Consider the following 23,873-nt stretch of genomic DNA (forward strand, 5'->3'; position numbering starts at 1 on the left):
TGTGGCAGACCGCGTGGCCTAATGGATAAGGCGTCTGACTTCGGATCAGAAGATTGAGGGTTCGAGTCCCTTCGTGGTCGTTTTCTATGATGCTTTCCAGTTCCTTCCTGTGACCTTCACTCGTAAATTCTTGCTTTAGCCATAACAACGTGCTTCTTGCTGGAGGCTTCCAATTTGCTGAAGCCCAGAGCCTCCAAACAGAAGTAAATCATAAAGTGGAAGTAAACCAATTGATTTAAGGGTTTCAAAACACAGTTACATGCCTTGAATCCCGGGATTGATAACTGTCCCATTTGCTTGTGTTCTCAACCAAACTATCAAATCATCAAATGGCTGGTGTCATAACTTAAATATGCCTAAAATGGGAGAGCAACTGAGTATGTGCAGAGCAGGTTGAAACAGCGTATTACTGGATTTCAAAGTGTATAGAAGCATATTTTTTAATGTTTTACATGAGTATATATGCAAAATGGGACAACCGGAAGAGATGTAGCAGGACTTACTTTTCTGACTAAAGTTGCACTTTAAATGACAGATTTAACAGCATGGTCTAGCAGATTTTCCTCAAGAATTTGATCTTTATGTAGGATGTGCAAAGTTTTTGGATTTTTTTTCATGTTTTTTTGTCGGTGACATGGTAGCATGAAAACACAGCGGGAGTGGTGATTGTAGTTCAAGCTAAATGTGTAAACAGATTGTCAGAAGTGGGATTTGAACCCACGCCTCCATTTGGAGACCAGAACACCCACACAATGTGAAGAAACAGCTCTTGAGTCTGGCGCCTTAGACCACTCGGCCATCCTGACAAGATATATTGAGGTGCTATGGCTTCCTCTGGAAATATCATCTACTCGTGGTACTCTATTGATCTATTACCATTGTCAAGGAGCTGTATGAACACTCTGAACCTAGGCCCTTTTGCAAATGCACTTCTTAAAGCATGACCTTGCACCAAGTCATACATTTCAGATCCTTTCTACCAAATCTCCTTGAGCAAAAAAAGTAGAAGATGTCCCAGGTGATCTTCGAGTGTTTGGTTGATCCGGGTGCCACAAACCAGAATCATGTCCTTGTGGCAGACCGCGTGGCCTAATGGATAAGGCGTCTGACTTCGGATCAGAAGATTGAGGGTTCGAGTCCCTTCGTGGTCGTTTTCTATGCTGCTTTCCAGTTCCTTCCTGTGACCTTCACTCGTAAATTCTTGCTTTAGCCATAACAACGTGCTTCTTGCTGGAGGCTTCCAATTTGCTGAAGCCCAGAGCCTCCAAACAGAAGTAAATCATAAAGTGGAAGTAAACCAATTGATTTAAGGGTTTCAAAACACAGTTACATGCCTGGAATCCCGGGATTGATAACTGTCCCATTTGCTTGTGTTCTCAACCAAACTATCAAATCATCAAATGGCTGGTGTCATAACTTAAATATGCCTAAAATGGGAGAGCAACTGAGTATGTGCAGAGCAGGTTGAAACAGCGTATTACTGGATTTCAAAGTGTATAGAAGCATATTTTTTAATGTTTTACATGAGTATATATGCAAAATGGGACAACCGGAAGAGATGTAGCAGGAGTTACTTTTCTGACTAAAGTGTCACTTTAAATGACAGATTTAACAGCATGGTCTAGCAGATTTTCCTCAAGAATTTGATCTTTATGTAGGATGTGCAAAGTTTTTGGATTTTTTTTCATGTTTTTTTGTCGGTGACATGGTAGCATGAAAACACAGCGGGAGTGGTGATTGTAGTTCAAGCTAAATGTGTAAACAGATTGTCAGAAGTGGGATTTGAACCCACGCCTCCATTTGGAGACCAGAACACCCACACAATGTGAAGAAACAGCTCTTGAGTCTGGCGCCTTAGACCACTCGGCCATCCTGACAAGATATAGTGAGGTGCTATGGCTTCCTCTGGAAATATCATCTACTCGTGGTACTCTATTGATCTATTACCATTGTCAAGGAGCTGTATGAACACTCTGAACCTAGGCCCTTTTGCAAATGCACTTCTTAAAGCATGACCTTGCACCAAGTCATACATTTCAGATCCTTTCTACCAAATCTCCTTGAGCAAAAAAAGTAGAAGATGTCCCAGGTGATCTTCGACTGTTTGGTTGATCCGGGCGCCACAAACCAGAATCATGTCCTTGTGGCAGACCGCGTGGCCTAATGGATAAGGCGTAAGGCTTCGGATCAGAAGATTGAGCGTTCGAGTCCTTTCGTGGTTGTTTTCTATGCTGCTTTCCAGTTCCTTCCTGTGACCTTCACTCGTAAATTCTTGCTTTAGCCATAACAACGTGCTTCTTGCTGGAGGCTTCCAATTTGCTGAAGCCCAGAGCCTCCAAACAGAAGTAAATCATAAAGTGGAAGTAAACCAATTGATTTAAGGGTTTCAAAACACAGTTACATGCCTGGAATCCCGGGATTGATAACTGTCCCATTTGCTTGTGTTCTCAACCAAACTATCAAATCATCAAATGGCTGGTGTCATAACTTAAATATGCCTAAAATGGGAGAGCAACTGAGTATGTGCAGAGCAGGTTGAAACAGCGTATTACTGGATTTCAAAGTGTATAGAAGCATATTTTTTAATGTTTTACATGAGTATATATGCAAAATGGGACAACCGGAAGAGATGTAGCAGGACTTACTTTTCTGACTAAAGTGTCACTTTAAATGACAGATTTAACAGCATGGTCTAGCAGATTTTCCTCAAGAATTTGATCTTTATGTAGGATGTGCAAAGTTTTTGGATTTTTTTTCATGTTTTTTTGTCGGTGACATGGTAGCATGAAAACACAGCGGGAGTGGTGATTGTAGTTCAAGCTAAATGTGTAAACAGATTGTCAGAAGTGGGATTTGAACCCACGCCTCCATTTGGAGACCAGAACACCCACACAATGTGAAGAAACAGCTCTTGAGTCTGGCGCCTTAGACCACTCGGCCATCCTGACAAGATATATTGAGGTGCTATGGCTTCCTCTGGAAATATCATCTACTCGTGGTACTCTATTGATCTATTACCATTGTCAAGGAGCTGTATGAACACTCTGAACCTAGGCCCTTTTGCAAATGCACTTCTTAAAGCATGACCTTGCACCAAGTCATACATTTCAGATCCTTTCTACCAAATCTCCTTGAGCAAAAAAAGTAGAAGATGTCCCAGGTGATCTTCGAGTGTTTGGTTGATCCGGGCGCCACAAACCAGAATCATGTCCTTGTGGCAGACCGCGTGGCCTAATGGATAAGGCGTCTGACTTCGGATCAGAAGATTGAGGGTTCGAGTCCCTTCGTGGTCGTTTTCTATGCTGCTTTCCAGTTCCTTCCTGTGACCTTCACTCGTAAATTCTTGCTTTAGCCATAACAACGTGCTTCTTGCTGGAGGCTTCCAATTTGCTGAAGCCCAGAGCCTCCAAACAGAAGTAAATCATAAAGTGGAAGTAAACCAATTGATTTAAGGGTTTCAAAACACAGTTACATGCCTGGAATCCCGGGATTGATAACTGTCCCATTTGCTTGTGTTCTCAACCAAACTATCAAATCATCAAATGGCTGGTGTCATAACTTAAATATGCCTAAAATGGGAGAGCAACTGAGTATGTGCAGAGCAGGTTGAAACAGCGTATTACTGGATTTCAAAGTGTATAGAAGCCTATTTTTTAATGTTTTACATGAGTATATATGCAAAATGGGACAACCGGAAGAGATGTAGCAGGACTTACTTTTCTGACTAAAGTTGCACTTTAAATGACAGATTTAACAGCATGGTCTAGCAGATTTTCCTCAAGAATTTGATCTTTATGTAGGATGTGCAAAGTTTTTGGATTTTTTTTCATGTTTTTTTGTCGGTGACATGGTAGCATGAAAACACAGCGGGAGTGGTGATTGTAGTTCAAGCTAAATGTGTAAACAGATTGTCAGAAGTGGGATTTGAACCCACGCCTCCATTTGGAGACCAGAACACCCACACAATGTGAAGAAACAGCTCTTGAGTCTGGCGCCTTAGACCACTCGGCCATCCTGACAAGATATATTGAGGTGCTATGGCTTCCTCTGGAAATATCATCTACTCGTGGTACTCTATTGATCTATTACCATTGTCAAGGAGCTGTATGAACACTCTGAACCTAGGCCCTTTTGCAAATGCACTTCTTAAAGCATGACCTTGCACCAAGTCATACATTTCAGATCCTTTCTACCAAATCTCCTTGAGCAAAAAAAGTAGAAGATGTCCCAGGTGATCTTCGAGTGTTTGGTTGATCCGGGTGCCACAAACCAGAATCATGTCCTTGTGGCAGACCGCGTGGCCTAATGGATAAGGCGTCTGACTTCGGATCAGAAGATTGAGGGTTCGAGTCCCTTCGTGGTCGTTTTCTATGCTGCTTTCCAGTTCCTTCCTGTGACCTTCACTCGTAAATTCTTGCTTTAGCCATAACAACGTGCTTCTTGCTGGAGGCTTCCAATTTGCTGAAGCCCAGAGCCTCCAAACAGAAGTAAATCATAAAGTGGAAGTAAACCAATTGATTTAAGGGTTTCAAAACACAGTTACATGCCTGGAATCCCGGGATTGATAACTGTCCCATTTGCTTGTGTTCTCAACCAAACTATCAAATCATCAAATGGCTGGTGTCATAACTTAAATATGCCTAAAATGGGAGAGCAACTGAGTATGTGCAGAGCAGGTTGAAACAGCGTATTACTGGATTTCAAAGTGTATAGAACCATATTTTTAAATGTTTTACATGAGTATATATGCAAAATGGGACAACCGGAAGAGATGTAGCAGGACTTACTTTTCTGACTAAAGTGTCACTTTAAATGACAGATTTAACAGCATGGTCTAGCAGATTTTCCTCAAGAATTTGATCTTTATGTAGGATGTGCAAAGTTTTTGGATTTTTTTTCATGTTTTTTTGTCGGTGACATGGTAGCATGAAAACACAGCGGGAGTGGTGATTGTAGTTCAAGCTAAATGTGTAAACAGATTGTCAGAAGTGGGATTTGAACCCACGCCTCCATTTGGAGACCAGAACACCCACACAATGTGAAGAAACAGCTCTTGAGTCTGGCGCCTTAGACCACTCGGCCATCCTGACAAGATATATTGAGGTGCTATGGCTTCCTCTGGAAATATCATCTACTCGTGGTACTCTATTGATCTATTACCATTGTCAAGGAGCTGTATGAACACTCTGAACCTAGGCCCTTTTGCAAATGCACTTCTTAAAGCATTACCTTGCACCAAGTCATACATTTCAGATCCTTTCTACCAAATCTCCTTGAGCAAAAAAAGTAGAAGATGTCCCAGGTGATCTTCGAGTGTTTGGTTGATCCGGGTGCCACAAACCAGAATCATGTCCTTGTGGCAGACCGCGTGGCCTAATGGATAAGGCGTCTGACTTCGGATCAGAAGATTGAGGGTTCGAGTCCCTTCGTGGTTGTTTTCTATGCTGCTTTCCAGTTCCTTCCTGTGACCTTCACTCGTAAATTCTTGCTTTAGCCATAACAACGTGCTTCTTGCTGGAGGCTTCCAATTTGCTGAAGCCCAGAGCCTCCAAACAGAAGTAAATCATAAAGTGGAAGTAAACCAATTGATTTAAGGGTTTCAAAACACAGTTACATGCCTGGAATCCCGGGATTGATAACTGTCCCATTTGCTTGTGTTCTCAACCAAACTATCAAATCATCAAATGGCTGGTGTCATAACTTAAATATGCCTAAAATGGGAGAGCAACTGAGTATGTGCAGAGCAGGTTGAAACAGCGTATTACTGGATTTCAAAGTGTATAGAACCATATTTTTAAATGTTTTACATGAGTATATATGCAAAATGGGACAACCGGAAGAGATGTAGCAGGACTTACTTTTCTGACTAAAGTGTCACTTTAAATGACAGATTTAACAGCATGGTCTAGCAGATTTTCCTCAAGAATTTGATCTTTATGTAGGATGTGCAAAGTTTTTGGATTTTTTTTCATGTTTTTTTGTCGGTGACATGGTAGCATGAAAACACAGCGGGAGTGGTGATTGTAGTTCAAGCTAAATGTGTAAACAGATTGTCAGAAGTGGGATTTGAACCCACGCCTCCATTTGGAGACCAGAACACCCACACAATGTGAAGAAACAGCTCTTGAGTCTGGCGCCTTAGACCACTCGGCCATCCTGACAAGATATATTGAGGTGCTATGGCTTCCTCTGGAAATATCATCTACTCGTGGTACTCTATTGATCTATTACCATTGTCAAGGAGCTGTATGAACACTCTGAACCTAGGCCCTTTTGCAAATGCACTTCTTAAAGCATGACCTTGCACCAAGTCATACATTTCAGATCCTTTCTACCAAATCTCCTTGAGCAAAAAAAGTAGAAGATGTCCCAGGTGATCTTCGAGTGTTTGGTTGATCCGGGTGCCACAAACCAGAATCATGTCCTTGTGGCAGACCGCGTGGCCTAATGGATAAGGCGTCTGACTTCGGATCAGAAGATTGAGGGTTCGAGTCCCTTCGTGGTTGTTTTCTATGCTGCTTTCCAGTTCCTTCCTGTGACCTTCACTCGTAAATTCTTGCTTTAGCCATAACAACGTGCTTCTTGCTGGAGGCTTCCAATTTGCTGAAGCCCAGAGCCTCCAAACAGAAGTAAATCATAAAGTGGAAGTAAACCAATTGATTTAAGGGTTTCAAAACACAGTTACATGCCTGGAATCCCGGGATTGATAACTGTCCCATTTGCTTGTGTTCTCAACCAAACTATCAAATCATCAAATGGCTGGTGTCATAACTTAAATATGCCTAAAATGGGAGAGCAACTGAGTATGTGCAGAGCAGGTTGAAACAGCGTATTACTGGATTTCAAAGTGTATAGAACCATATTTTTAAATGTTTTACATGAGTATATATGCAAAATGGGACAACCGGAAGAGATGTAGCAGGACTTACTTTTCTGACTAAAGTGTCACTTTAAATGACAGATTTAACAGCATGGTCTAGCAGATTTTCCTCAAGAATTTGATCTTTATGTAGGATGTGCAAAGTTTTTGGATTTTTTTCATGTTTTTTTGTCGGTGACATGGTAGCATGAAAACACAGCGGGAGTGGTGATTGTAGTTCAAGCTAAATGTGTAAACAGATTGTCAGAAGTGGGATTTGAACCCACGCCTCCATTTGGAGACCAGAACACCCACACAATGTGAAGAAACAGCTCTTGAGTATGGCGCCTTAGACCACTCGGCCATCCTGACAAGATATATTGAGGTGCTATGGCTTCCTCTGGAAATATCATCTACTCGTGGTACTCTATTGATCTATTACCATTGTCAAGGAGCTGTATGAACACTCTGAACCTAGGCCCTTTTGCAAATGCACTTCTTAAAGCATGACCTTGCACCAAGTCATACATTTCAGATCCTTTCTACCAAATCTCCTTGAGCAAAAAAAGTAGAAGATGTCCCAGGTGATCTTCGAGTGTTTGGTTGATCCGGGCGCCACAAACCAGAATCATGTCCTTGTGGCAGACCGCGTGGCCTAATGGATAAGGCGTAAGGCTTCGGATCAGAAGATTGAGCGTTCGAGTCCTTTCGTGGTTGTTTTCTATGCTGCTTTCCAGTTCCTTCCTGTGACCTTCACTCGTAAATTCTTGCTTTAGCCATAACAACGTGCTTCTTGCTGGAGGCTTCCAATTTGCTGAAGCCCAGAGCCTCCAAACAGAAGTAAATCATAAAGTGGAAGTAAACCAATTGATTTAAGGGTTTCAAAACACAGTTACATGCCTGGAATCCCGGGATTGATAACTGTCCCATTTGCTTGTGTTCTCAACCAAACTATCAAATCATCAAATGGCTGGTGTCATAACTTAAATATGCCTAAAATGGGAGAGCAACTGAGTATGTGCAGAGCAGGTTGAAACAGCGTATTACTGGATTTCAAAGTGTATAGAAGCATATTTTTTAATGTTTTACATGAGTATATATGCAAAATGGGACAACCGGAAGAGATGTAGCAGGACTTACTTTTCTGACTAAAGTGTCACTTTAAATGACAGATTTAACAGCATGGTCTAGCAGATTTTCCTCAAGAATTTGATCTTTATGTAGGATGTGCAAAGTTTTTGGATTTTTTTTCATGTTTTTTTGTCGGTGACATGGTAGCATGAAAACACAGCGGGAGTGGTGATTGTAGTTCAAGCTAAATGTGTAAACAGATTGTCAGAAGTGGGATTTGAACCCACGCCTCCATTTGGAGACCAGAACACCCACACAATGTGAAGAAACAGCTCTTGAGTCTGGCGCCTTAGACCACTCGGCCATCCTGACAAGATATATTGAGGTGCTATGGCTTCCTCTGGAAATATCATCTACTCGTGGTACTCTATTGATCTATTACCATTGTCAAGGAGCTGTATGAACACTCTGAACCTAGGCCCTTTTGCAAATGCACTTCTTAAAGCATGACCTTGCACCAAGTCATACATTTCAGATCCTTTCTACCAAATCTCCTTGAGCAAAAAAAGTAGAAGATGTCCCAGGTGATCTTCGAGTGTTTGGTTGATCCGGGTGCCACAAACCAGAATCATGTCCTTGTGGCAGACCGCGTGGCCTAATGGATAAGGCGTCTGACTTCGGATCAGAAGATTGAGGGTTCGAGTCCCTTCGTGGTCGTTTTCTATGCTGCTTTCCAGTTCCTTCCTGTGACCTTCACTCGTAAATTCTTGCTTTAGCCATAACAACGTGCTTCTTGCTGGAGGCTTCCAATTTGCTGAAGCCCAGAGCCTCCAAACAGAAGTAAATCATAAAGTGGAAGTAAACCAATTGATTTAAGGGTTTCAAAACACAGTTACATGCCTGGAATCCCGGGATTGATAACTGTCCCATTTGCTTGTGTTCTCAACCAAACTATCAAATCATCAAATGGCTGGTGTCATAACTTAAATATGCCTAAAATGGGAGAGCAACTGAGTATGTGCAGAGCAGGTTGAAACAGCGTATTACTGGATTTCAAAGTGTATAGAACCATATTTTTAAATGTTTTACATGAGTATATATGCAAAATGGGACAACCGGAAGAGATGTAGCAGGACTTACTTTTCTGACTAAAGTGTCACTTTAAATGACAGATTTAACAGCATGGTCTAGCAGATTTTCCTCAAGAATTTGATCTTTATGTAGGATGTGCAAAGTTTTTGGATTTTTTTTCATGTTTTTTTGTCGGTGACATGGTAGCATGAAAACACAGCGGGAGTGGTGATTGTAGTTCAAGCTAAATGTGTAAACAGATTGTCAGAAGTGGGATTTGAACCCACGCCTCCATTTGGAGACCAGAACACCCACACAATGTGAAGAAACAGCTCTTGAGTCTGGCGCCTTAGACCACTCGGCCATCCTGACAAGATATATTGAGGTGCTATGGCTTCCTCTGGAAATATCATCTACTCGTGGTACTCTATTGATCTATTACCATTGTCAAGGAGCTGTATGAACACTCTGAACCTAGGCCCTTTTGCAAATGCACTTCTTAAAGCATGACCTTGCACCAAGTCATACATTTCAGATCCTTTCTACCAAATCTCCTTGAGCAAAAAAAGTAGAAGATGTCCCAGGTGATCTTCGACTGTTTGGTTGATCCGGGCGCCACAAACCAGAATCATGTCCTTGTGGCAGACCGCGTGGCCTAATGGATAAGGCGTAAGGCTTCGGATCAGAAGATTGAGCGTTCGAGTCCTTTCGTGGTTGTTTTCTATGCTGCTTTCCAGTTCCTTCCTGTGACCTTCACTCGTAAATTCTTGCTTTAGCCATAACAACGTGCTTCTTGCTGGAGGCTTCCAATTTGCTGAAGCCCAGAGCCTCCAAACAGAAGTAAATCATAAAGTGGAAGTAAACCAATTGATTTAAGGGTTTCAAAACACAGTTACATGCCTGGAATCCCGGGATTGATAACTGTCCCATTTGCTTGTGTTCTCAACCAAACTATCAAATCATCAAATGGCTGGTGTCATAACTTAAATATGCCTAAAATGGGAGAGCAACTGAGTATGTGCAGAGCAGGTTGAAACAGCGTATTACTGGATTTCAAAGTGTATAGAAGCATATTTTTTAATGTTTTACATGAGTATATATGCAAAATGGGACAACCGGAAGAGATGTAGCAGGACTTACTTTTCTGACTAAAGTGTCACTTTAAATGACAGATTTAACAGCATGGTCTAGCAGATTTTCCTCAAGAATTTGATCTTTATGTAGGATGTGCAAAGTTTTTGGATTTTTTTTCATGTTTTTTTGTCGGTGACATGGTAGCATGAAAACACAGCGGGAGTGGTGATTGTAGTTCAAGCTAAATGTGTAAACAGATTGTCAGAAGTGGGATTTGAACCCACGCCTCCATTTGGAGACCAGAACACCCACACAATGTGAAGAAACAGCTCTTGAGTCTGGCGCCTTAGACCACTCGGCCATCCTGACAAGATATATTGAGGTGCTATGGCTTCCTCTGGAAATATCATCTACTCGTGGTACTCTATTGATCTATTACCATTGTCAAGGAGCTGTATGAACACTCTGAACCTAGGCCCTTTTGCAAATGCACTTCTTAAAGCATGACCTTGCACCAAGTCATACATTTCAGATCCTTTCTACCAAATCTCCTTGAGCAAAAAAAGTAGAAGATGTCCCAGGTGATCTTCGAGTGTTTGGTTGATCCGGGCGCCACAAACCAGAATCATGTCGTTGTGGCCGACCGCGTGGCCTAATGGATAAGGCGTCTGACTTCGGATCAGAATATTGAGGGTTCGAGTCCCTTCGTGGTCGTTTTCTATGCTGCTTTCCAGTTCCTTCCTGTGACCTTCACTCGTAAATTCTTGCTTTAGCCATAACAACGTGCTTCTTGCTGGAGGCTTCCAATTTGCTGAAGCCCAGAGCCTCCAAACAGAAGTAAATCATAAAGTGGAAGTAAACCAATTGATTTAAGGGTTTCAAAACACAGTTACATGCCTGGAATCCCGGGATTGATAACTGTCCCATTTGCTTGTGTTCTCAACCAAACTATCAAATCATCAAATGGCTGGTGTCATAACTTAAATATGCCTAAAATGGGAGAGCAACTGAGTATGTGCAGAGCAGGTTGAAACAGCGTATTACTGGATTTCAAAGTGTATAGAAGCATATTTTTTAATGTTTTACATGAGTATATATGCAAAATGGGACAACCGGAAGAGATATAGCAGGACTTACTTTTCTGACTAAAGTGTCACTTTAAATGACAGATTTAACAGCATGGTCTAGCAGATTTTCCTCAAGAATTTGATCTTTATGTAGGATGTGCAAAGTTTTTGGATTTTTTTTCATGTTTTTTTGTCGGTGACATGGTAGCATGAAAACACAGCGGGAGTGGTGATTGTAGTTCAAGCTAAATGTGTAAACAGATTGTCAGAAGTGGGATTTGAACCCACACCTCCATTTGGAGACCAGAACACCCACACAATGTGAAGAAACAGCTCTTGAGTCTGGCGCCTTAGACCACTCGGCCACCCTGACAAGATATATTGAGGTGCTATGGCTTCCTCTGGAAATATCATCTACTCGTGGTACTCTATTGATCTATTACCATTGTCAAGGAGCTGTATGAACACTCTGAACCTAGGCCCTTTTGCAAATGCACTTCTTAAAGCATGACCTTGCACCAAGTCATACATTTCAGATCCTTTCTACCAAATCTCCTTGAGCAAAAAAAGTAGAAGATGTCCCAGGTGATCTTCGAGTGTTTGGTTGATCCGGGCGCCACAAACCAGAATCATGTCCTTGTGGCAGACCGCGTGGCCTAATGGATAAGGCGTCTGACTTCGGATCAGAAGATTGAGGGTTCGAGTCCCTTCGTGGTCGTTTTCTATGCTGCTTTCCAGTTCCTTCCTGTGACCTTCACTCGTAAATTCTTGCTTTAGCCATAACAACGTGCTTCTTGCTGGAGGCTTCCAATTTGCTGAAGCCCAGAGCCTCCAAACAGAAGTAAATCATAAAGTGGAAGTAAACCAATTGATTTAAGGGTTTCAAAACACAGTTACATGCCTGGAATCCCGGGATTGATAACTGTCCCATTTGCTTGTGTTCTCAACCAAACTATCAAATCATCAAATGGCTGGTGTCATAACTTAAATATGCCTAAAATGGGAGAGCAACTGAGTATGTGCAGAGCAGGTTGAAACAGCGTATTACTGGATTTCAAAGTGTATAGAAGCATATTTTTTAATGTTTTACATGAGTATATATGCAAAATGGGACAACCGGAAGAGATGTAGCAGGACTTACTTTTCTGACTAAAGTGTCACTTTAAATGACAGATTTAACAGCATGGTCTAGCAGATTTTCCTCAAGAATTTGATCTTTATGTAGGATGTGCAAAGTTTTTGGATTTTTTTTCATGTTTTTTTGTCGGTGACATGGTAGCATGAAAACACAGCGGGAGTGGTGATTGTAGTTCAAGCTAAATGTGTAAACAGATTGTCAGAAGTGGGATTTGAACCCACGCCTCCATTTGGAGACCAGAACACCCACACAATGTGAAGAAACAGCTCTTGAGTCTGGCGCCTTAGACCACTCGGCCATCCTGTCAAGATATATTGTGGTGCTATGGCTTCCTCTGGAAATATCATCTACTCGTGGTACTCTATTGATCTATTACCATTGTCAAGGAGCTGTATGAACACTCTGAACCTAGGCCCTTTTGCAAATGCACTTCTTAAAGCATGACCTTGCACCAAGTCATACATTTCAGATCCTTTCTACCAAATCTCCTTGAGCAAAAAAAGTAGAAGATGTCCCAGGTGATCTTCGAGTGTTTGGTTGATCCGGGCGCCACAAACCAGAATCATGTCCTTGTGGCAGACCGCGTGGCCTAATGGATAAGGCGTCTGACTTCGGATCAGAAGATTGAGGGTTCGAGTCCCTTCGTGGTCGTTTTCTATGCTGCTTTCCAGTTCCTTCCTGTGACCTTCACTCGTAAATTCTTGCTTTAGCCATAACAACGTGCTTCTTGCTGGAGGCTTCCAATTTGCTGAAGCCCAGAGCCTCCAAACAGAAGTAAATCATAAAGTGGAAGTAAACCAATTGATTTAAGGGTTTCAAAACACAGTTACATGCCTGGAATCCCGGGATTGATAACTGTCCCATTTGCTTGTGTTCTCAACCAAACTATCAAATCATCAAATGGCTGGTGTCATAACTTAAATATGCCTAAAATGGGAGAGCAACTGAGTATGTGCAGAGCAGGTTGAAACAGCGTATTACTGGATTTCAAAGTGTATAGAAGCCTATTTTTTAATGTTTTACATGAGTATATATGCAAAATGGGACAACCGGAAGAGATGTAGCAGGACTTACTTTTCTGACTAAAGTGTCACTTTAAATGACAGATTTAACAGCATGGTCTAGCAGATTTTCCTCAAGAATTTGATCTTTATGTAGGATGTGCAAAGTTTTTGGATTTTTTTTCATGTTTTTTTGTCGGTGACATGGTAGCATGAAAACACAGCGGGAGTGGTGATTGTAGTTCAAGCTAAATGTGTAAACAGATTGTCAGAAGTGGGATTTGAACCCACGCCTCCATTTGGAGACCAGAACACCCACACAATGTGAAGAAACAGCTCTTGAGTCTGGCGCCTTAGACCACTCGGCCATCCTGACAAGATATATTGAGGTGCTATGGCTTCCTCTGGAAATATCATCTACTCGTGGTACTCTATTGATCTATTACCATTGTCAAGGAGCTGTATGAACACTCTGAACCTAGGCCCTTTTGCAAATGCACTTCTTAAAGCATGACCTTGCACCAAGTCATACATTTCAGATCCTTTCTACCAAATCTCCTTGAGCAAAAAAAGTAGAAGATGTCCCAGGTGATCTTCGAGTGTTTGGTTGATCCGGGTGCCACAAACCAGAATCATGTCCTTGTGGCAGACCGCGTGTCCTAATGGATAAGGCGTCTGACTTCGGATCAGAAGATTGAGGGTTCGAGTCCCTTCGTGGTCGTTTTCTATGCTGCTTTCCAGTTCCTTCCTGTGACCTTCACTCGTAAATTCTTGCTTTAGCCATAACAACGTGCTTCTTGCTGGAGGCTTCCAATTTGCTGAAGCCCAGAGCCTCCAAACAGAAGTAAATCATAAAGTGGAAGTAAACCAATTGATTTAAGGGTTTCAAAACACAGTTACATGCCTGGAATCCCGGGATTGATAACTGTCCCATTTGCTTGTGTTCTCAACCAAACTATCAAATCATCAAATGGCTGGTGTGATAACTTAAATATGCCTAAAATGGGAGAGCAACTGAGTATGTGCAGAGCAGGTTGAAACAGCGTATTACTGGATTTCAAAGTGTATAGAACCATATTTTTAAATGTTTTACATGAGTATATATGCAAAATGGGACAACCGGAAGAGATGTAGCAGGACTTACTTTTCTGACTAAAGTGTCACTTTAAATGACAGATTTAACAGCATGGTCTAGCAGATTTTCCTCAAGAATTTGATCTTTATGTAGGATGTGCAAAGTTTTTGGATTTTTTTTCATGTTTTTTTGTCGGTGACATGGTAGCATGAAAACACAGCGGGAGTGGTGATTGTAGTTCAAGCTAAATGTGTAAACAGATTGTCAGAAGTGGGATTTGAACCCACGCCTCCATTTGGAGACCAGAACACCCACACAATGTGAAGAAACAGCTCTTGAGTCTGGCGCCTTAGACCACTCGGCCATCCTGACAAGATATATTGAGGTGCTATGGCTTCCTCTGGAAATATCATCTACTCGTGGTACTCTATTGATCTATTACCATTGTCAAGGAGCTGTATGAACACTCTGAACCTAGGCCCTTTTGCAAATGCACTTCTTAAAGCATGACCTTGCACCAAGTCATACATTTCAGATCCTTTCTACCAAATCTCCTTGAGCAAAAAAAGTAGAAGATGTCCCAGGTGATCTTCGAGTGTTTGGTTGATCCGGGCGCCACAAACCAGAATCATGTCCTTGTGGCAGACCGCGTGGCCTAATGGATAAGGCGTCTGACTTCGGATCAGAAGATTGAGGGTTCGAGTCCCTTCGTGGTCGTTTTCTATGCTGCTTTCCAGTTCCTTCCTGTGACCTTCACTCGTAAATTCTTGCTTTAGCCATAACAACGTGCTTCTTGCTGGAGGCTTCCAATTTGCTGAAGCCCAGAGCCTCCAAACAGAAGTAAATCATAAAGTGGAAGTAAACCAATTGATTTAAGGGTTTCAAAACACAGTTACATGCCTGGAATCCCGGGATTGATAACTGTCCCATTTGCTTGTGTTCTCAACCAAACTATCAAATCATCAAATGGCTGGTGTCATAACTTAAATATGCCTAAAATGGGAGAGCAACTGAGTATGTGCAGAGCAGGTTGAAACAGCGTATTACTGGATTTCAAAGTGTATAGAAGCATATTTTTTAATGTTTTACATGAGTATATATGCAAAATGGGACAACCGGAAGAGATGTAGCAGGACTTACTTTTCTGACTAAAGTTGCACTTTAAATGACAGATTTAACAGCATGGTCTAGCAGATTTTCCTCAAGAATTTGATCTTTATGTAGGATGTGCAAAGTTTTTGGATTTTTTTTCATGTTTTTTTGTCGGTGACATGGTAGCATGAAAACACAGCGGGAGTGGTGATTGTAGTTCAAGCTAAATGTGTAAACAGATTGTCAGAAGTGGGATTTGAACCCACGCCTCCATTTGGAGACCAGAACACCCACACAATGTGAAGAAACAGCTCTTGAGTCTGGCGCCTTAGACCACTCGGCCATCCTGACAAGATATATTGAGGTTCTATGGCTTCCTCTGGAAATATCATCTACTCGTGGTACTCTATTGATCTATTACCATTGTCAAGGAGCTGTATGAACACTCTGAACCTAGGCCCTTTTGCAAATGCACTTCTTAAAGCATGACCTTGCACCAAGTCATACATTTCAGATCCTTTCTACCAAATCTCCTTGAGCAAAAAAAGTAGAAGATGTCCCAGGTGATCTTCGAGTGTTTGGTTGATCCGGGCGCCACAAACCAGAATCATGTCCTTGTGGCAGACCGCGTGGCCTAATGGATAAGGCGTCTGACTTCGGATCAGAAGATTGAGGGTTCGAGTCCCTTCATGGTCGTTTTCTATGCTGCTTTCCAGTTCCTTCCTGTGACCTTCACTCGTAAATTCTTGCTTTAGCCATAACAACGTGCTTCTTGCTGGAGGCTTCCAATTTGCTGAAGCCCAGAGCCTCCAAACAGAAGTAAATCATAAAGTGGAAGTAAACCAATTGATTTAAGGGTTTCAAAACACAGTTACATGCCTGGAATCCCGGGATTGATAACTGTCCCATTTGCTTGTGTTCTCAACCAAACTATCAAATCATCAAATGGCTGGTGTCATAACTTAAATATGCCTAAAATGGGAGAGCAACTGAGTATGTGCAGAGCAGGTTGAAACAGCGTATTACTGGATTTCAAAGTGTATAGAAGCATATTTTTTAATGTTTTACATGAGTATATATGCAAAATGGGACAACCGGAAGAGATGTAGCAGGACTTACTTTTCTGACTAAAGTGTCACTTTAAATGACAGATTTAACAGCATGGTCTAGCAGATTTTCCTCAAGAATTTGATCTTTATGTAGGATGTTCAAAGTTTTTGGATTTTTTTTCATGTTTTTTTGTCGGTGACATGGTAGCATGAAAACACAGCGGGAGTGGTGATTGTAGTTCAAGCTAAATGTGTAAACAGATTGTCAGAAGTGGGATTTGAACCCACGCCTCCATTTGGAGACCAGAACACCCACACAATGTGAAGAAACAGCTCTTGAGTCTGGCGCCTTAGACCACTCGGCCATCCTGACAAGATATATTGAGGTGCTATGGCTTCCTCTGGAAATATCATCTACTCGTGGTACTCTATTGATCTATTACCATTGTCAAGGAGCTGTATGAACACTCTGAACCTAGGCCCTTTTGCAAATGCACTTCTTAAAGCATGACCTTGCACCAAGTCATACATTTCAGATCCTTTCTACCAAATCTCCTTGAGCAAAAAAAGTAGAAGATGTCCCAGGTGATCTTCGAGTGTTTGGTTGATCCGGGCGCCACAAACCAGAATCATGTCCTTGTGGCAGACCGCGTGGCCTAATGGATAAGGCGTCTGACTTCGGATCAGAAGATTGAGGGTTCGAGTCCCTTCGTGGTCGTTTCCTATGCTGCTTTCCAGTTCCTTCCTGTGACCTTCACTCGTAAATTCTTGCTTTAGCCATAACAATGTGCTTCTTGCTGGAGGCTTCCAATTTGCTGAAGCCCAGAGCCTCCAAACAGAAGTAAATCATAAAGTGGAAGTAAACCAATTGATTTAAGGGTTTCAAAACACAGTTACATGCCTTGAATCCCGGGATTGATAACTGTCCCATTTGCTTGTGTTCTCAACCAAACTATCAAATCATCAAATGGCTGGTGTCATAACTTAAATATGCCTAAAATGGGAGAGCAACTGAGTATGTGCAGAGCAGGTTGAAACAGCGTATTACTGGATTTCAAAGTGTATAGAAGCATATTTTTTAATGTTTTACATGAGTATATATGCAAAATGGGACAACCGGAAGAGATGTAGCAGGACTTACTTTTCTGACTAAAGTTGCACTTTAAATGACAGATTTAACAGCATGGTCTAGCAGATTTTCCTCAAGAATTTGATCTTTATGTAGGATGTGCAAAGTTTTTGGATTTTTTTTCATGTTTTTTTGTCGGTGACATGGTAGCATGAAAACACAGCGAGAGTGGTGATTGTAGTTCAAGCTAAATGTGTGAACAGATTGTCAGAAGTGGGATTTGAACCCACGCCTCCATTTGGAGACCAGAACACCCACACAATGTGAAGAAACAGCTCTTGAGTCTGGCGCCTTAGACCACTCGGCCATCCTGACAAGATATATTGAGGTGCTATGGCTTCCTCTGGAAATATCATCTACTCGTGGTACTCTATTGATCTATTACCATTGTCAAGGAGCTGTATGAACACTCTGAACCTAGGCCCTTTTGCAAATGCACTTCTTAAAGCATGACCTTGCACCAAGTCATACATTTCAGATCCTTTCTACCAAATCTCCTTGAGCAAAAAATGTAGAAGATGTCCCAGGTGATCTTCGAGTGTTTGGTTGATCCGGGCGCCACAAACCAGAATCATGTCCTTGTGGCAGACCGCGTGGCCTAATGGATAAGGCGTCTGACTTCGGATCAGAAGTTTGAGGGTTCGAGTCCCTTCGTGGTCGTTTTCTATGCTGCTTTCCAGTTCCTTCCTGTGACCTTCACTCGTAAATTCTTGCTTTAGCCATAACAACGTGCTTCTTGCTGGAGGCTTCCAATTTGCTGAAGCCCAGAGCCTCCAAACAGAAGTAAATCATAAAGTGGAAGTAAACCAATTGATTTAAGGGTTTCAAAACACAGTTACATGCCTGGAATCCCGGGATTGATAACTGTCCCATTTGCTTGTGTTCTCAACCAAACTATCAAATCATCAAATGGCTGGTGTCATAACTTAAATATGCCTAAAATGGGAGAGCAACTGAGTATGTGCAGAGCAGGTTGAAACAGCGTATTACTGGATTTCAAAGTGTATAGAAGCATATTTTTTAATGTTTTACATGAGTATATATGCAAAATGGGACAACCGGAAGAGATGTAGCAGGACTTACTTTTCTGACTAAAGTGTCACTTTAAATGACAGATTTAACAGCATGGTCTAGCAGATTTTCCTCAAGAATTTGATCTTTATGTAGGATGTGCAAAGTTTTTGGATTTTTTTTCATGTTTTTTTGTCGGTGACATGGTAGCATGAAAACACAGCGGGAGTGGTGATTGTAGTTCAAGCTAAATGTGTAAACAGATTGTCAGAAGTGGGATTTGAACCCACGCCTCCATTTGGAGACCAGAACACCCACACAATGTGAAGAAACAGCTCTTGAGTCTGGCGCCTTAGACCACTCGGCCATCCTGACAAGATATATTGAGGTGCTATGGCTTCCTCTGGAAATATCATCTACTCGTGGTACTCTATTGATCTATTACCATTGTCAAGGAGCTGTATGAACACTCTGAACCTAGGCCCTTTTGCAAATGCACTTCTTAAAGCATGACCTTGCACCAAGTCATACATTTCAGATCCTTTCTACCAAATCTCCTTGAGCAAAAAATGTAGAAGATGTCCCAGGTGATCTTCGAGTGTTTGGTTGATCCGGGCGCCACAAACCAGAATCATGTCCTTGTGGCAGACCGCGTGGCCTAATGGATAAGGCGTCTGACTTCGGATCAGAAGTTTGAGGGTTCGAGTCCCTTCGTGGTCGTTTTCTATGCTGCTTTCCAGTTCCTTCCTGTGACCTTCACTCGTAAATTCTTGCTTTAGCCATAACAACGTGCTTCTTGCTGGAGGCTTCCAATTTGCTGAAGCCCAGAGCCTCCAAACAGAAGTAAATCATAAAGTGGAAGTAAACCAATTGATTTAAGGGTTTCAAAACACAGTTACATGCCTGGAATCCCGGGATTGATAACTGTCCCATTTGCTTGTGTTCTCAACCAAACTATCAAATCATCAAATGGCTGGTGTCATAACTTAAATATGCCTAAAATGGGAGAGCAACTGAGTATGTGCAGAGCAGGTTGAAACAGCGTATTACTGGATTTCAAAGTGTATAGAAGCATATTTTTTAATGTTTTACATGAGTATATATGCAAAATGGGACAACCGGAAGAGATGTAGCAGGACTTACTTTTCTGACTAAAGTGTCACTTTAAATGACAGATTTAACAGCATGGTCTAGCAGATTTTCCTCAAGAATTTGATCTTTATGTAGGATGTGCAAAGTTTTTGGATTTTTTTTCATGTTTTTTTGTCGGTGACATGGTAGCATGAAAACACAGCGGGAGTGGTGATTGTAGTTCAAGCTAAATGTGTAAACAGATTGTCAGAAGTGGGATTTGAACCCACGCCTCCATTTGGAGACCAGAACACCCACACAATGTGAAGAAACAGCTCTTGAGTCTGGCGCCTTAGACCACTCGGCCATCCTGACAAGATATATTGAGGTGCTATGGCTTCCTCTGGAAATATCATCTACTCGTGGTACTCTATTGATCTATTACCATTGTCAAGGAGCTGTATGAACACTCTGAACCTAGGCCCTTTTGCAAATGCACTTCTTAAAGCATGACCTTGCACCAAGTCATACATTTCAGATCCTTTCTACCAAATCTCCTTGAGCAAAAAAAGTAGAAGATGTCCCAGGTGATCTTCGAGTGTTTGGTTGATCCGGGCGCCACAAACCAGAATCATGTCCTTGTGGCAGACCGCGTGGCCTAATGGATAAGGCGTCTGACTTCGGATCAGAAGATTGAGGGTTCGAGTCCCTTCGTGGTCGTTTTCTATGCTGCTTTCCAGTTCCTTCCTGTGACCTTCACTCGTAAATTCTTGCTTTAGCCATAACAACGTGCTTCTTGCTGGAGGCTTCCAATTTGCTGAAGCCCAGAGCCTCCAAACAGAAGTAAATCATAAAGTGGAAGTAAACCAATTGATTTAAGGGTTTCAAAACACAGTTACATGCCTTGAATCCCGGGATTGATAACTGTCCCATTTGCTTGTGTTCTCAACCAAACTATCAAATCATCAAATGGCTGGTGTCATAACTTAAATATGCCTAAAATGGGAGAGCAACTGAGTATGTGCAGAGCAGGTTGAAACAGCGTATTACTGGATTTCAAAGTGTATAGAAGCATATTTTTTAATGTTTTACATGAGTATATATGCAAAATGGGACAACCGGAAGAGATGTAGCAGGACTTACTTTTCTGACTAAAGTGTCACTTTAAATGACAGATTTAACAGCATGGTCTAGCAGATTTTCCTCAAGAATTTGATCTTTATGTAGGATGTGCAAAGTTTTTGGATTTTTTTTCATGTTTTTTTGTCGGTGACATGGTAGCATGAAAACACAGCGAGAGTGGTGATTGTAGTTCAAGCTAAATGTGTAAACAGATTGTCAGAAGTGGGATTTGAACCCACGCCTCCATTTGGAGACCAGAACACCCACACAATGTGAAGAAACAGCTCTTGAGTCTGGTGCCTTAGACCACTCGGCCATCCTGACAAGATATATTGAGGTGCTATGGCTTCCTCTGGAAATATCATCTACTCGTGGTACTCTATTGATCTATTACCATTGTCAAGGAGCTGTATGAACACTCTGAACCTAGGCCCTTTTGCAAATGCACTTCTTAAAGCATGACCTTGCACCAAGTCATACATTTCAGATCCTTTCTACCAAATCTCCTTGAGCAAAAAATGTAGAAGATGTCCCAGGTGATCTTCGAGTGTTTGGTTGATCCGGGCGCCACAAACCAGAATCATGTCCTTGTGGCAGACCGCGTGGCCTAATGGATAAGGCGTCTGACTTCGGATCAGAAGTTTGAGGGTTCGAGTCCCTTCGTGGTCGTTTTCTATGCTGCTTTCCAGTTCCTTCCTGTGACCTTCACTCGTAAATTCTTGCTTTAGCCATAACAACGTGCTTCTTGCTGGAGGCTTCCAATTTGCTGAAGCCCAGAGCCTCCAAACAGAAGTAAATCATAAAGTGGAAGTAAACCAATTGATTTAAGGGTTTCAAAACACAGTTACATGCCTTGAATCCCGGGATTGATAACTGTCCCATTTGCTTGTGTTCTCAACCAAACTATCAAATCATCAAATGGCTGGTGTCATAACTTAAATATGCCTAAAATGGGAGAGCAACTGAGTATGTGCAGAGCAGGTTGAAACAGCGTATTACTGGATTTCAAAGTGTATAGAAGCATATTTTTTAATGTTTTACATGAGTATATATGCAAAATGGGACAACCGGAAGAGATGTAGCAGGACTTACTTTTCTGACTAAAGTGTCACTTTAAATGACAGATTTAACAGCATGGTCTAGCAGATTTTCCTCAAGAATTTGATCTTTATGTAGGATGTGCAAAGTTTTTGGATTTTTTTTCATGTTTTTTTGTCGGTGACATGGTAGCATGAAAACACAGCGGGAGTGGTGATTGTAGTTCAAGCTAAATGTGTAAACAGATTGTCAGAAGTGGGATTTGAACCCACGCCTCCATTTGGAGACCAGAACACCCACACAATGTGAAGAAACAGCTCTTGAGTCTGGCGCCTTAGACCACTCGGCCATCCTGACAAGATATATTGAGGTGCTATGGCTTCCTCTGGAAATATCATCTACTCGTGGTACTCTATTGATCTATTACCATTGTCAAGGAGCTGTATGAACACTCTGAACCTAGGCCCTTTTGCAAATGCACTTCTTAAAGCATGACCTTGCACCAAGTCATACATTTCAGATCCTTTCTACCAAATCTCCTTGAGCAAAAAATGTAGAAGATGTCCCAGGTGATCTTCGAGTGTTTGGTTGATCCGGGCGCCACAAACCAGAATCATGTCCTTGTGGCAGACCGCGTGGCCTAATGGATAAGGCGTCTGACTTCGGATCAGAAGTTTGAGGGTTCGAGTCCCTTCGTGGTCGTTTTCTATGCTGCTTTCCAGTTCCTTCCTGTGACCTTCACTCGTAAATTCTTGCTTTAGCCATAACAACGTGCTTCTTGCTGGAGGCTTCCAATTTGCTGAAGCCCAGAGCCTCCAAACAGAAGTAAATCATAAAGTGGAAGTAAACCAATTGATTTAAGGGTTTCAAAACACAGTTACATGCCTTGAATCCCGGGATTGATAACTGTCCCATTTGCTTGTGTTCTCAACCAAACTATCAAATCATCAAATGGCTGGTGTCATAACTTAAATATGCCTAAAATGGGAGAGCAACTGAGTATGTGCAGAGCAGGTTGAAACAGCGTATTACTGGATTTCAAAGTGTATAGAAGCATATTTTTTAATGTTTTACATGAGTATATATGCAAAATGGGACAACCGGAAGAGATGTAGCAGGACTTACTTTTCTGACTAAAGTTGCACTTTAAATGACAGATTTAACAGCATGGTCTAGCAGATTTTCCTCAAGAATTTGATCTTTATGTAGGATGTGCAAAGTTTTTGGATTTTTTTTCATGTTTTTTTGTCGGTGACATGGTAGCATGAAAACACAGCGGGAGTGGTGATTGTAGTTCAAGCTAAATGTGTAAACAGATTGTCAGAAGTGGGATTTGAACCCACGCCTCCATTTGGAGACCAGAACACCCACACAATGTGAAGAAACAGCTCTTGAGTCTGGCGCCTTAGACCACTCGGCCATCCTGACAAGATATATTGAGGTGCTATGGCTTCCTCTGGAAATATCATCTACTCGTGGTACTCTATTGATCTATTACCATTGTCAAGGAGCTGTATGAACACTCTGAACCTAGGCCCTTTTGCAAATGCACTTCTTAAAGCATGACCTTGCACCAAGTCATACATTTCAGATCCTTTCTACCAAATCTCCTTGAGCAAAAAATGTAGAAGATGTCCCAGGTGATCTTCGAGTGTTTGGTTGATCCGGGCGCCACAAACCAGAATCATGTCCTTGTGGCAGACCGCGTGGCCTAATGGATAAGGCGTCTGACTTCGGATCAGAAGTTTGAGGGTTCGAGTCCCTTCGTGGTCGTTTTCTATGCTGCTTTCCAGTTCCTTCCTGTGACCTTCACTCGTAAATTCTTGCTTTAGCCATAACAACGTGCTTCTTGCTGGAGGCTTCCAATTTGCTGAAGCCCAGAGCCTCCAAACAGAAGTAAATCATAAAGTGGAAGTAAACCAATTGATTTAAGGGTTTCAAAACACAGTTACATGCCTTGAATCCCGGGATTGATAACTGTCCCATTTGCTTGTGTTCTCAACCA

General features: G+C 41.9%; 28 non-coding genes across 28 annotated transcripts; 10 read left to right on the forward strand and 18 right to left on the reverse strand.

Annotated features, from left to right (window-relative positions):
- Positions 1–7: 7 nt before the first annotated feature.
- TRNAR-UCG (transfer RNA arginine (anticodon UCG)) lies at positions 8–80 on the forward strand. The gene has a single exon. It is a non-coding gene; the product is annotated as a tRNA-Arg (tRNA).
- Positions 81–696: 616 nt separating this feature from the next.
- TRNAL-CAA (transfer RNA leucine (anticodon CAA)) lies at positions 697–806 on the reverse strand. The gene is made up of 2 exons: positions 769–806; positions 697–742 (listed from the first exon to the last, which is right to left on the reverse strand). It is a non-coding gene; the product is annotated as a tRNA-Leu (tRNA).
- Positions 807–1,078: 272 nt separating this feature from the next.
- TRNAR-UCG (transfer RNA arginine (anticodon UCG)) lies at positions 1,079–1,151 on the forward strand. The gene has a single exon. It is a non-coding gene; the product is annotated as a tRNA-Arg (tRNA).
- Positions 1,152–1,767: 616 nt separating this feature from the next.
- TRNAL-CAA (transfer RNA leucine (anticodon CAA)) lies at positions 1,768–1,877 on the reverse strand. The gene is made up of 2 exons: positions 1,840–1,877; positions 1,768–1,813 (listed from the first exon to the last, which is right to left on the reverse strand). It is a non-coding gene; the product is annotated as a tRNA-Leu (tRNA).
- Positions 1,878–2,838: 961 nt separating this feature from the next.
- TRNAL-CAA (transfer RNA leucine (anticodon CAA)) lies at positions 2,839–2,948 on the reverse strand. Its single transcript has 2 exons — positions 2,911–2,948; positions 2,839–2,884 (listed from the first exon to the last, which is right to left on the reverse strand). It is a non-coding gene; the product is annotated as a tRNA-Leu (tRNA).
- Positions 2,949–3,220: 272 nt separating this feature from the next.
- Positions 3,221–3,293, forward strand: TRNAR-UCG (transfer RNA arginine (anticodon UCG)). Its single transcript has one exon. It is a non-coding gene; the product is annotated as a tRNA-Arg (tRNA).
- Positions 3,294–3,909: 616 nt separating this feature from the next.
- On the reverse strand, positions 3,910–4,019 carry TRNAL-CAA (transfer RNA leucine (anticodon CAA)). Its single transcript has 2 exons — positions 3,982–4,019; positions 3,910–3,955 (listed from the first exon to the last, which is right to left on the reverse strand). It is a non-coding gene; the product is annotated as a tRNA-Leu (tRNA).
- Positions 4,020–4,291: 272 nt separating this feature from the next.
- On the forward strand, positions 4,292–4,364 carry TRNAR-UCG (transfer RNA arginine (anticodon UCG)). Its single transcript has one exon. It is a non-coding gene; the product is annotated as a tRNA-Arg (tRNA).
- Positions 4,365–4,980: 616 nt separating this feature from the next.
- TRNAL-CAA (transfer RNA leucine (anticodon CAA)) lies at positions 4,981–5,090 on the reverse strand. The gene is made up of 2 exons: positions 5,053–5,090; positions 4,981–5,026 (listed from the first exon to the last, which is right to left on the reverse strand). It is a non-coding gene; the product is annotated as a tRNA-Leu (tRNA).
- Positions 5,091–6,051: 961 nt separating this feature from the next.
- TRNAL-CAA (transfer RNA leucine (anticodon CAA)) lies at positions 6,052–6,161 on the reverse strand. The gene is made up of 2 exons: positions 6,124–6,161; positions 6,052–6,097 (listed from the first exon to the last, which is right to left on the reverse strand). It is a non-coding gene; the product is annotated as a tRNA-Leu (tRNA).
- Positions 6,162–8,192: 2,031 nt separating this feature from the next.
- TRNAL-CAA (transfer RNA leucine (anticodon CAA)) lies at positions 8,193–8,302 on the reverse strand. Its single transcript has 2 exons — positions 8,265–8,302; positions 8,193–8,238 (listed from the first exon to the last, which is right to left on the reverse strand). It is a non-coding gene; the product is annotated as a tRNA-Leu (tRNA).
- A 272-nt stretch (positions 8,303–8,574) lies between these two features.
- On the forward strand, positions 8,575–8,647 carry TRNAR-UCG (transfer RNA arginine (anticodon UCG)). The gene has a single exon. It is a non-coding gene; the product is annotated as a tRNA-Arg (tRNA).
- Positions 8,648–9,263: 616 nt separating this feature from the next.
- On the reverse strand, positions 9,264–9,373 carry TRNAL-CAA (transfer RNA leucine (anticodon CAA)). The gene is made up of 2 exons: positions 9,336–9,373; positions 9,264–9,309 (listed from the first exon to the last, which is right to left on the reverse strand). It is a non-coding gene; the product is annotated as a tRNA-Leu (tRNA).
- Positions 9,374–10,334: 961 nt separating this feature from the next.
- TRNAL-CAA (transfer RNA leucine (anticodon CAA)) lies at positions 10,335–10,444 on the reverse strand. Its single transcript has 2 exons — positions 10,407–10,444; positions 10,335–10,380 (listed from the first exon to the last, which is right to left on the reverse strand). It is a non-coding gene; the product is annotated as a tRNA-Leu (tRNA).
- Positions 10,445–11,787: 1,343 nt separating this feature from the next.
- TRNAR-UCG (transfer RNA arginine (anticodon UCG)) lies at positions 11,788–11,860 on the forward strand. The gene has a single exon. It is a non-coding gene; the product is annotated as a tRNA-Arg (tRNA).
- Positions 11,861–12,858: 998 nt separating this feature from the next.
- On the forward strand, positions 12,859–12,931 carry TRNAR-UCG (transfer RNA arginine (anticodon UCG)). The gene has a single exon. It is a non-coding gene; the product is annotated as a tRNA-Arg (tRNA).
- Positions 12,932–13,547: 616 nt separating this feature from the next.
- Positions 13,548–13,657, reverse strand: TRNAL-CAA (transfer RNA leucine (anticodon CAA)). The gene is made up of 2 exons: positions 13,620–13,657; positions 13,548–13,593 (listed from the first exon to the last, which is right to left on the reverse strand). It is a non-coding gene; the product is annotated as a tRNA-Leu (tRNA).
- Positions 13,658–14,618: 961 nt separating this feature from the next.
- On the reverse strand, positions 14,619–14,728 carry TRNAL-CAA (transfer RNA leucine (anticodon CAA)). Its single transcript has 2 exons — positions 14,691–14,728; positions 14,619–14,664 (listed from the first exon to the last, which is right to left on the reverse strand). It is a non-coding gene; the product is annotated as a tRNA-Leu (tRNA).
- A 272-nt stretch (positions 14,729–15,000) lies between these two features.
- On the forward strand, positions 15,001–15,073 carry TRNAR-UCG (transfer RNA arginine (anticodon UCG)). Its single transcript has one exon. It is a non-coding gene; the product is annotated as a tRNA-Arg (tRNA).
- A 616-nt stretch (positions 15,074–15,689) lies between these two features.
- TRNAL-CAA (transfer RNA leucine (anticodon CAA)) lies at positions 15,690–15,799 on the reverse strand. The gene is made up of 2 exons: positions 15,762–15,799; positions 15,690–15,735 (listed from the first exon to the last, which is right to left on the reverse strand). It is a non-coding gene; the product is annotated as a tRNA-Leu (tRNA).
- Positions 15,800–16,760: 961 nt separating this feature from the next.
- On the reverse strand, positions 16,761–16,870 carry TRNAL-CAA (transfer RNA leucine (anticodon CAA)). The gene is made up of 2 exons: positions 16,833–16,870; positions 16,761–16,806 (listed from the first exon to the last, which is right to left on the reverse strand). It is a non-coding gene; the product is annotated as a tRNA-Leu (tRNA).
- Positions 16,871–17,142: 272 nt separating this feature from the next.
- On the forward strand, positions 17,143–17,215 carry TRNAR-UCG (transfer RNA arginine (anticodon UCG)). Its single transcript has one exon. It is a non-coding gene; the product is annotated as a tRNA-Arg (tRNA).
- Positions 17,216–17,831: 616 nt separating this feature from the next.
- On the reverse strand, positions 17,832–17,941 carry TRNAL-CAA (transfer RNA leucine (anticodon CAA)). Its single transcript has 2 exons — positions 17,904–17,941; positions 17,832–17,877 (listed from the first exon to the last, which is right to left on the reverse strand). It is a non-coding gene; the product is annotated as a tRNA-Leu (tRNA).
- Positions 17,942–18,902: 961 nt separating this feature from the next.
- On the reverse strand, positions 18,903–19,012 carry TRNAL-CAA (transfer RNA leucine (anticodon CAA)). Its single transcript has 2 exons — positions 18,975–19,012; positions 18,903–18,948 (listed from the first exon to the last, which is right to left on the reverse strand). It is a non-coding gene; the product is annotated as a tRNA-Leu (tRNA).
- A 961-nt stretch (positions 19,013–19,973) lies between these two features.
- On the reverse strand, positions 19,974–20,083 carry TRNAL-CAA (transfer RNA leucine (anticodon CAA)). The gene is made up of 2 exons: positions 20,046–20,083; positions 19,974–20,019 (listed from the first exon to the last, which is right to left on the reverse strand). It is a non-coding gene; the product is annotated as a tRNA-Leu (tRNA).
- A 272-nt stretch (positions 20,084–20,355) lies between these two features.
- On the forward strand, positions 20,356–20,428 carry TRNAR-UCG (transfer RNA arginine (anticodon UCG)). Its single transcript has one exon. It is a non-coding gene; the product is annotated as a tRNA-Arg (tRNA).
- A 1,687-nt stretch (positions 20,429–22,115) lies between these two features.
- Positions 22,116–22,225, reverse strand: TRNAL-CAA (transfer RNA leucine (anticodon CAA)). Its single transcript has 2 exons — positions 22,188–22,225; positions 22,116–22,161 (listed from the first exon to the last, which is right to left on the reverse strand). It is a non-coding gene; the product is annotated as a tRNA-Leu (tRNA).
- A 961-nt stretch (positions 22,226–23,186) lies between these two features.
- Positions 23,187–23,296, reverse strand: TRNAL-CAA (transfer RNA leucine (anticodon CAA)). Its single transcript has 2 exons — positions 23,259–23,296; positions 23,187–23,232 (listed from the first exon to the last, which is right to left on the reverse strand). It is a non-coding gene; the product is annotated as a tRNA-Leu (tRNA).
- Positions 23,297–23,873: the final 577 nt, after the last annotated feature.

The sequence above is a fragment of the Lithobates pipiens genome, unplaced genomic scaffold (assembly GCF_037356315.1).
Source record: "Lithobates pipiens isolate NorthernLeopardFrog02 unplaced genomic scaffold, aLitPip1_a1.2 Scaffold_1, whole genome shotgun sequence".
In the NCBI taxonomy this organism is placed as follows: Eukaryota; Metazoa; Chordata; class Amphibia; order Anura; family Ranidae; genus Lithobates; species Lithobates pipiens.